Source organism: Megalobrama amblycephala, linkage group LG22, assembly GCF_018812025.1.
Source record: "Megalobrama amblycephala isolate DHTTF-2021 linkage group LG22, ASM1881202v1, whole genome shotgun sequence".
Classification (NCBI taxonomy): Eukaryota; Metazoa; Chordata; class Actinopteri; order Cypriniformes; family Xenocyprididae; genus Megalobrama; species Megalobrama amblycephala.
Genome location: NC_063065.1, coordinates 12,655,225 through 12,665,596, shown reverse-complemented (window position 1 = coordinate 12,665,596; position 10,372 = coordinate 12,655,225). Strand labels below are relative to the sequence as shown.

At 32.1% G+C, this 10,372-nt stretch overlaps 1 long non-coding RNA gene across 1 annotated transcript; it reads left to right on the top strand.

Moving 5' to 3' along the window:
* The first annotated feature begins 4,370 nt into the window (after positions 1-4,370).
* On the top strand, positions 4,371-6,854 carry LOC125258110. Its single transcript, XR_007182536.1, has 3 exons — positions 4,371-4,508; positions 4,655-4,758; positions 6,124-6,854. It is a non-coding gene; the product is annotated as an uncharacterized LOC125258110 (long non-coding RNA).
* The last annotated feature ends 3,518 nt before the right edge of the window (positions 6,855-10,372 follow it).

The window sequence follows — 10,372 nt, the reverse complement described above, 5'->3', positions numbered from 1 at the left end:
TTTTTTCTATATTATTAAATAAATGCAGCCTTAATGAGCATAAGAGACTTCGTTCAAAAACATTAAAAATAGTAATGTTTCCAAACTTTTGACTGGTAGTATATATATATATATATATATATATATATATATATATATATATATATATATATATATATATATATATATATACAGTACAGTCCAAAAGTTTGGAACCACTAAGATTTTTAATGTTTTTAAAAGAAGTTTCGTCTGCTCACCAAGGCTACATTTATTTAATTAAAAATACAGTAAAAAACAGTAATATTGTGAAATATTATTACAATTTAAAATAACTGTGTACTATTTAAATATATTTCACAAAGTAATTTATTCCTGTGATGCAAAGCTGAATTTTCAGCATCATTACTCCAGTCTTCAGTGTCACATGATCCTTCAGAAATCATTCTAATATGCTGATTTGCTGCTCAATAAACATTTATGATTATTTTCAATGTTGAAAACAGTTGTGTACTTTTTTTTTCAGGATTCCTTGATGAATAGAAAGTTCAAAAGAACAGCATTTATCTGAAATACAAAGCTTCTGTAGCATTATACACTACCGTTCAAAGGTTTGGGGTCAGTAAGAATTTTTATTTTTATTTTTTTGAAAAGAAATTAAAGAAATGAATACTTTTATTAAGCAAGGATGCATTAAATCAATCAAAAGTGGCAGTAAAGACATTTATAATGTTACAAAAGATTAGATTTCAGATAAACACTGTTCTTTTCAACTTTCTATTCATCAAATAATCCTGAAAAAAAATATTGTACACAAATATTTTGTACAATTGTACACATTAAATGTTTCTTGAGCAGCAGATCAGCATATTAGAATGATTTCTGAAGGATCATGTGACACTGAAGACTGGAGTAACGATGCTGAAAATTCAGCTTTGCATCACAGGAATAAATTACTTTGTGAAATATATTCAAATAGAAAACAGTTATTTTAAATTGTAATAATATTTCACAATATTACTGTTTTTTACTGTATTTTTAATTAAATAAATGTAGCCTTGGTGAGCAGACGAAACTTCTTTTAAAAACATCAAAAATCTTAGTGGTTCCAAACTTTTGGACTGTACTGTATATATATATATATTTCACTGTGACCAGTTGTGTCAGCATGGTAATAACCAATGATGCTTCTAATCTCTTATTTCTTGCATTTGTTCATTTCTGGACAGTTTTACATATCTATATTTGTTGTTTTAACACCTTTGACCAAGCTAAGCTGAATCTAAACAACATTTATTGTTTGGATTTGTTGTAGTTCTTGATTGTTTATGATGCAATTCTTAGTTAAGTTTGTTACTTTAATCATATAGTAATTTAATGTGAATTAAATGACCATAAATACTCTCACCCCTCCACCAAATAAGAAACAAGACGCCATATGTTCAAAATATTGATGCGTCTACAGAGTTGGTGGCTCTTTTATATCCAAATTAATAAGCTGCTCTTGAGTTGATGGATGGTGTTTGACCACCGACACCATCTCAGATCAGCTTGGGGGCTTTGGGAGGGGAAGTGCCCATCTGTTGACTGCTGTCAGGCTTGTAAAGCATCATTAGTCAAACAATCACGATACAAACACCCCACGCCAGTGGACAGAAAAATAGGGCACACTTAATGCCAAAATCAATTAGCACTGCTGTGCTGAGGATGCAGGGTGTGTATTGATACACCATGCAAGATTAAGAAGGGACAAATGGTATAAGTGGGCTCAAAACCACCAGTTGATAAACTATTGATATATATACCCATATATATATATATATATATATATATATATATACCCATATATATATATATATATATATATATATATATATATATATATATATATATTTTTTTTTTTTTTTTTTTTTTTTTTTTTTTTTTTTTTTTTCAGTGTACTTGCAGTTATAAAGCTAAAATACATTGTACTCTCTGACATGTCTATTCAAAACCCAAAATAAATAATGTGTTTGAAATATTTGCATACATTTTTTGCCAAATCTAAACGAATATTTGTGTTTACAGAATCTTGCAAAAATGTACTTCTATTTATCATTCTCATATTATTTTTTATATCTCATTTTAGAACTCAAACATGCAACATAATCCACTACTATCAAAATATATTATTGCAGATGATCTGTGTTGATAGTATGTCAAGTAAGCAGCCCTAAATATCAGCAGTTGTGGATTAGTGAGCAGCGTTTATTAAAGGACAGATACAGAAACAGAGGGATCTCTGTCAGCGTATCTCACAAACAGGCCTCAGGATGCAACAGCACATTTACATGCAAAGCAATGGACAGTTTGAGGTTTTCACAACCGTTTCCTCTCCACAAGGTTTGTCATTTGCAATTTTATCATGTGTTATTGCTTATTTGTGCTTGTGTATGCATATTTGAATGGTTTAATATGTCTATGACTTAATTTGAGTATTGCATTTGTTGACATGTTAGTATGTCAGTATGCATTAAACTTGTTTTAACATTGTGGACAGTTCAATGCATAAGAAACAAATTAATTTAATGTTTAATTATTTGCGAAAAGGATTTCTGCACTGTAAATGATTTGTTATCACAACACTTTTTCTTCTGTCAAATAAATTTAATGTGGTTCAGATAACATAATATTTTGAGTTTCTGTTGATTAAACCAATCATCTTCATTGTATTAACTCAAATTTTTAATTTTAAGGCAACCAGGTAACTTACTTTTTTAAGTCAAACCAACAATTCTTTTTTTACAGTGTACTGCATTTTTGTTTTAACAGTTCAGACCAAGATACAAGCAAACAGATATAAGGTAAGGTTGTTACTGTAATGTTTTTCATGATCAGAGCTTGGTAATATAATGCGCTCTGATGGATAGATCCATTTAGATCCGCTCTGACGGACAACAAAAAACTGAAACTTCCTAACTCATCCAGATAGCAGAATTCTCTGTTTTTACTGTTATTTCTATTTCTTATGCATTCCATTTTTATTATTATGTATTTGGTTCTTCTTTATGTAAAGCACTTTGAATTACCATTGTGTATGAAATGTGCTATACAAATAAAATTGCCTTGCCTTGCTTTAGAGCTCTCTAAAATCACAATTATTACCCCTTATTGAGTATTTTGTCATTTGACATTAAGCATTTATGTCCCATATTGAGGGAAAATTATTGCAGTATCCTATAATTTATATATATATATATATATATATATATATATATATATATATATATATATATATATACAGTACAGTCCAAAAGTTTGGAACCACTAAGATTTTTAATGTTTTTAAAAGAAGTTTCGTCTGCTCACCAAGGCTACATTTATTTAATTAAAAATACAGTAAAAAACAGTAATATTGTGAAATATTATTACAATTTAAAATAACTGTTTTCTATTTGAATATATTTCACAAAGTAATTTATTCCTGTGATGGCAAAGCTGAATTTTCAGCATCATTACTCCAGTCTTCAGTGTCACATGATCCTTCAGAAATCATTCTAATATGCTGATCTGCTGCTCAAGAAACATTTAATGTGTACAATTGTACAAAATATTTGTGTACAATATTTTTTTTCAGGATTATTTGATGAATAGAAAGTTCAAAAGAACAGTGTTTATCTGAAATCTAATCTTTTGTAACATTATAAATGTCTTTACTGCCACTTTTGATTGATTTAATGCATCCTTGCTGAATAAAAGTATTCATTTCTTTAATTTCTTTTCAAAAAAATAAAAATAAAAATTCTTACTGACCCCAAACTTATGCTACAGAAGCTTTGTATTTCAGATAAATGCTGTTCTTTTGAACTTTCTATTCATCAAGGAATCCTGAAAAAAAAAGTACACAACTGTTTTCAACATTGAAAATAATCATAAATGTTTATTGAGCAGCAAATCAGCATATTAGAATGATTTCTGAAGGATCATGTGACACTGAAGACTGGAGTAACGATGCTGAAAATTCAGCTTTGCATCACAGGAATAAATTACTTTGTGAAATATATTTAAATAGTACACAGTTATTTTAAATTGTAATAATATTTCACAATATTACTGTTTTTTACTGTATTTTTCATTAAATAAATGTAGCCTTGGTGAGCAGACGAAACTTCTTTTAAAAACATTAAAAATCTTAGTGGTTCCAAACTTTTGGACTGTACTGTATATATATATTACATATTATAATATATCCAATCAGCATACACCGAAAAGAAATAATATATATTAAGAAATAATAAATTAAAAATATATAAAAACAAATTAAATTGACATTATTGTTAAACGGGAGTATGTAATTCATAATCTGTCCACTAGATGGTGGTAACACACCGCTACACGCCTCTATTGCAGGACCACTTGGAAGGGTTGGGCGAGCTGAGGGTGACGTCATTGAAGTACTCTCAAAGCATGAATCGAGGTGGTCCGGGCGCGTGCAGGACGGCCAGCAGAGCTACTTCTCCGAGCAGCTGAGTCATGACAAACATATACATGTAACCAAGCTCAGACAGTGACAAAAGCTTTATTTTATGAATATGTATCATTTCATGAATTGTATTCCTCCTGCAACATATTTGTTATTGGTGCATTTTGGGACAGTACGAGAATGCAGCTAATCTGTTTTCTTTGTGATTGAAAGCTTTTGTTCCTAGAGGCATGAGCTCACTAAGAATGGCCGAGGGGCTTATGACTGCACAGTTCAAACCAAGCGGGGACTGTCGTGCTCCTGGGGGAGGGCACGGGGTGAGTATGCCACCATACATAATGAGTCTGCAAATTACAGAACTTGACGCCCGTCGACCCCCACCGACACACGGGCAGCTGCTCCCCCTCCCAGCATCACACTCCCCAAACAGGTGGCTCATAGCTCATTAGCTAACAATACTCACAGATAGCGCTCCAGGACTGATCAATTCTTGCACAATGAACCCTTCTCGATGGCTTTCATGCATTTTATATACATGTCAAACGTTTGGAATAATCAAAATTTTTTAAAAAGAAGTCTCTTTTGCTCCAAGGCTGCATTTATTTGATCAAAAATTCAGTAAAATCAGAAATATTGTGAAATATTACAATTTAAAAGACTTGTTTTCTATTTTAAATTGTGATGTATTCCTGTGATGGCAAAGCATCATTACTCCAGTCTTCAGTGTCACATGATCCTTCAGAAATCATTCTAATATGCTGATTCAGTGCTATATTATCAATTCTTATTAGTGCTCCGTTATTAATAATGGTTCTTATTATTATCAGTGTTAAAAACTTTGTTATGCTGCTTAATATTTTTGTTTTCTTTCATCAAAAGTACATAATTTATTTGAAATATAAACTTTTGTAACATTATAAATGTCACTTTTGATACATTTAGTGCATCCATGCTGAATAAAAGTATTAATTTTTTTTTTTTTAAACTTACCTCAAACTTTTGAATGGTAGTGTTTCACAGTTTCCACAAAATATTAAGCAACAAAAAGTGTTCTCAAAATTGACGCTAATAAGAAATTACTTAAACAAAAAATCAGCATATTAGAATGATTTCTGAAGGATCATGTGACACTGAAGACTGGAGTAATGATGCTTTGCCATCACAGGAATAAATTACATCTTTTAATATATTCAAATAGAAAACAGTTATTTTATATTGTAATAATATTTCAGATTATTTCTCTTTTGACTATATTTTTCATCCAATAAATGCAGCCCTGGTGAGACTTCTTTCAAAAACATTAAAAAATCTTAATTATTCCACACTTTTGACTGGTACTGTATAAAATGAGCAGGAAACATGTTTGTATACGGTTCTGAATTCAATGGAAAGTCTTTTCATGCCATTTCTCAACCAATAAAACAACGCTGCCAGTGCAATTTCACACTTTTCACTAGCGTGAATTCCTATGTGATGACTCTGTGTTCGAGGGGCTGTGTGCTCTTGTTTTGAGCGGTCAAGGTGTGGGGGATTAAACTTCGCTGTGGTCCTTTGATTGGTGATGATCCTGGACCAATGCTGAACAGCCTGTCACTTATCTCCCCTCGTCAAAGCGCTGGAATCTGGGTCATCGGGAATAAACAGGGCCTTTGTGCTTGTTGTTTCCTCTTTGTGTTCCCCAGCAGAGGCAGGCTACAAGTCCCCTGGGGGGAAAATAGGGAGGAGGGCGCTTTCCTGGCGCTCAGATGCAAGGCCCAGGCACACAGCTCTCCCAACTTGCTCCAGAGAATCTTGTCCAGGCTCTGTAGGAAAAGCCACTGCCAGGGGGCCACCAATGGGTCTTCTGAGGCTGATTGAATGACTCCTCCTTTATAGAAGGCTTAGGAGAAATAGTACTGTAGCTGTTTTGTGTATGTGCATTCTTAATAGCTACATTGACTCATTAACAACCCTGTGATACTATACTGGTGGAAGCTGGGGGCAATCATTGTCCTTTGTAACTCACACTACATGTGATCTTTTGGTATAAGGAACATGTAAACATGCCAAAAGTAACAGCATTATCAACATATTTGTATTTAGAAAGAATTCATTGTAATATTGAATTGAATACAATTCAATCATAATAGTCATAATTCAAGCAGTCGTAATACAAGCTGTATCTTAGTATCAGCTTTTACACTGTGTATCTTAATAAATGCACCTCAAAATAGTATTCATTGCTCAATATTTGCCTTATATTTTATATATAGGCAGATATTTTTTATTGCATAAATATAATTGCCCTTGATAATGATAAATAATGTTGTACAGCTACCAGTGGCTGTAAAAAAAACAAATAATAATAAAAACATAATAATAATAAATATATATATATATATATATATATATATATATATATATATATATATATTACAGTTTTTTACAATCGCTAGGAGGACACATTTCTCAATACTTAAGTTAAATTTTTTTCAAAATGTTCAAATGAATTAGATTTATTGTTTATTATATCAATTATATTTAAGTATATTTTATTAATAATTTAGTCATTCATATATTCCAAACACTATAATGAAGTAGAAAAAACTGAATTATTTTTTCTGACAAAGCAGAGAAATATGCATCTGAAGAATATACCTTCCATAGCTCAAATGAGTCAATGTTTTTTGATCTCATATGTTGTTTATAGCTTCTTTTCTCCAAAATTTTTTTTTTTGCTTTTTTTTTTTTTTTGCTTTTTTAAATTTTTTCTCAAATTTAGATTTTTTTCTTGTAATCCATATTTTTTTTTAAATAATAGCTTTAATATTTTTTTTTCTGTAAACATGTATTTCTATGCATTTGTTGAGTAAATATGTATATGTGTTATGTATATTTTTAAATATTGCCTAGAATAAATTCTTTATTTATTTTTGCTATTCAATGGCACAGAAAAAGTCTGATCAATAACCATGTCAAACTTGTCAACCACTAACATATATTTAACATAACAACAATTATCTTCCCTAGACCAGTCTGGCCACCAAATCAAATCCCTGTACTTCAGTTTGAAATGAAGTGCTCATCACGCACGCCATATATTATAAGATTAACTTTTGCTATACTGTTTCCTTTGAATCAGTAAATGACTTCTCTCAGGTTTTAGCTTAATAAGATGCCTTGGCCATCTGCTAAGCTTGGCGTACTGGTCACAAAGACCTCAGCTTTCTCCTGAATCCTTTTGCAGGGCTCTTACAGAACTTAATTAACCCTAATCCACTGATGCAGTGACTGTTGATGTCATATTGATGTGCTACTGCACTTCAGAAACTTCAAAAAATGCAAAAGAGTAAATAAGAACTTAAAAGCATGAATACAGTGAGTATTCATCTCACAGCATCTGTCACCTGCAGCTCACCTGAGGAACAGCTGCTAGTCTGGGGAAAGACTTAGATCTGCCCCACCCATAGAACACTGCACAACTACCATCCCATTGACCAGGTGCCTCCTCACCAGGACAGCCCATTCAAACAAGAAAAATCTGTCTTGAACCAGTTTTGGTGTTGCATCCTGGTGTTGGTTTCTAAACTTATGTGCCCTCCAGAAACTTGCGTTCTGCAAGTGAACGGCGCCTTGTGGTGCCATCACAAAGGGGCACAAAATCACTTTCACAGACCTTCTCCGGGTCTGTTCCTGGCTGGTTGAATGACCTGCAACACTCTATCCGAGCAGCTGAGTCACTAACCATTTTCAAAAAAATGCTAAAGACGTATCTTTTCCGATTTGATTGATTCTACTATCTCTACTTTGCTTTGGATAAATGCTAAATGACTAAATGTAAATGTAAACTAGAAGCTGAATTCTGCCTCAGAATTTCAAAAAAGTCAAAAAAGTATAGCGACTGTTTATATTTCTCAATTTTGAGTTAACAGCTCACAATTCTGACTTTTTCCATCATAATTGCAAGTTTAGATCTCACAATTTTGACTTTATTTCTTGTTTATATCTCATAATTCTATTTTTTGGTTTTGAAAATCATGAAATACTTTTTGTGAATGAAATATTAGTTTTGTGAATACAAAATTAAATTTACCAAAACATTTCGTAAAGAAAAATGCATTTTGTGATACAGACTATTCCTTTAGTCCATAAAATTAGTCAACCCTAACTGTAAACCCTAATGCTCAAAATAATTAATTGATTTGAGTAGGGTAAACTTAAATTAAACAAATTAGTTCAATCAAATGGACTTTTATGAGTATTTAGAACTTTCTTTTTTGTTTGAGTTGATGAAACTGACACATTTTAAGTAATCTGAATTGTTTCATTGTTTTGAGTTTTGTGAACTTGTTTCTTTTAATTTAGACAAACTTAAATTTAACTGAAACTGGGCTAGGATTTTTTCCCCTGCATGCTTTGCCATGACACTCAAAGGGAGAGTAAATGCTAAAATTAAGTGTTATATGATTTTTTTTTTTTTTTTTTTTGTAATGGTAAGTGGGAGATTTAGTAGCGATTAATGTTTTGTTTGTTTTGCTTCTATATTGCCATACTCATTCAGTGATTGCTATGCTATGCTAATGCTATCAAAGCATTGTTACCAATGAGCAAGTTAGCATTTACTGAAATAGCTAGTCAAGTAGCCAAGTTTCTGCTACTAAAAATATTTAAGTTGAGATTACATGATAATATTAAGTTAAGTATAAGTTAAATTCTTAAGAGTAATTAAAATATATGAGTACAAAATAATAATCTGCCAGTTCTGCTTACTTAAACTTTAAATTTCTTAACTTAACTAACCATTTTGATGTAACTGATTGCCGATTTTTTTGAGTTTTGCCACGTTATTTGGGTTTACAGTGCTTAAAAAGAGATTATTCTGAGAAAAAAGTCGAATTCCAAGACGTAAACTCAGATTTTGAGAAAAACTGATATAAAAGATGCAATTCTGAGAAAAAAAAAATCTGAATTGTGAGATGTAAACTCAGAATTTTAAGAAAAAAGCCAGAATTGTGAGATATACAGAGAATTTTTTTTTTTTTACAAATTGTTAACTCAAAATTGCGAAATATAAATTACGAACTGCGAGAAATAAAGTCAGAAATGAGTGTTATAAACTCAAATCTGAGAAAGAAAGAATTGTGAGATGTTAACTCAAATTTGCAAGATATAAACTAGGAATTGTCAGAAATAAAGTCAAAATTGTAAGATAAAAAGTTGCCAATTACCTTTAATATTATTGTTGTTGTTTGTTTTTTTTTACTTTTTGGCATAAATCATGGGCTGCATGCTAAACTGTGTGCACAGCAGAATCATTCATAGGCTACTACTACATGAAGTGCAGCACACTATAGGCCTCTGTTGAGTTCAGTGGCAAGGGCCCCTTTTGCTCTCAAAACTCAAAAATCACCTATAAGCTTATTTATAGCTTGAACCTCTACAGTGTAGCTATGTGCCTGGCCAGCTCAGTTGTCCAAACTCTCAGCAGTCAGCCAGTCATAACCAGTGGAAAGACTGACCTATATTATAGGCACCTCTGGCAGCGGAGCACCACGCCTGGGTTTCCCGCCTGAACTGTGGGTGCCTGCCAGATGACTGGGCCTGTCACTTCTGCGATAGCCTACCATCTGCTGTCTACTGCACACAATGGCAGGCAATGTGCACACAGACCCAAGGGAGGGGCTTCACGGGATGGCTCTGTACCACATGCTGCACTAGGACACCTCAAAACACACACACATATGCATGTATGCGAAGTGTGCACAATGGTGGTATTCCCTCATGAGCTTATATATGGCAGCCCATTATAATAATAATAATAATAATAATAATCATTCTTTAAGCATACAAAGAATTAAAAAAATTACGTTTATGTCGCAAGTTAGTCATACTATCCATCCTAAATAGTATGTGACATTAGTAGTATGAGTGAGTCAGATGTTGATTCAGTAA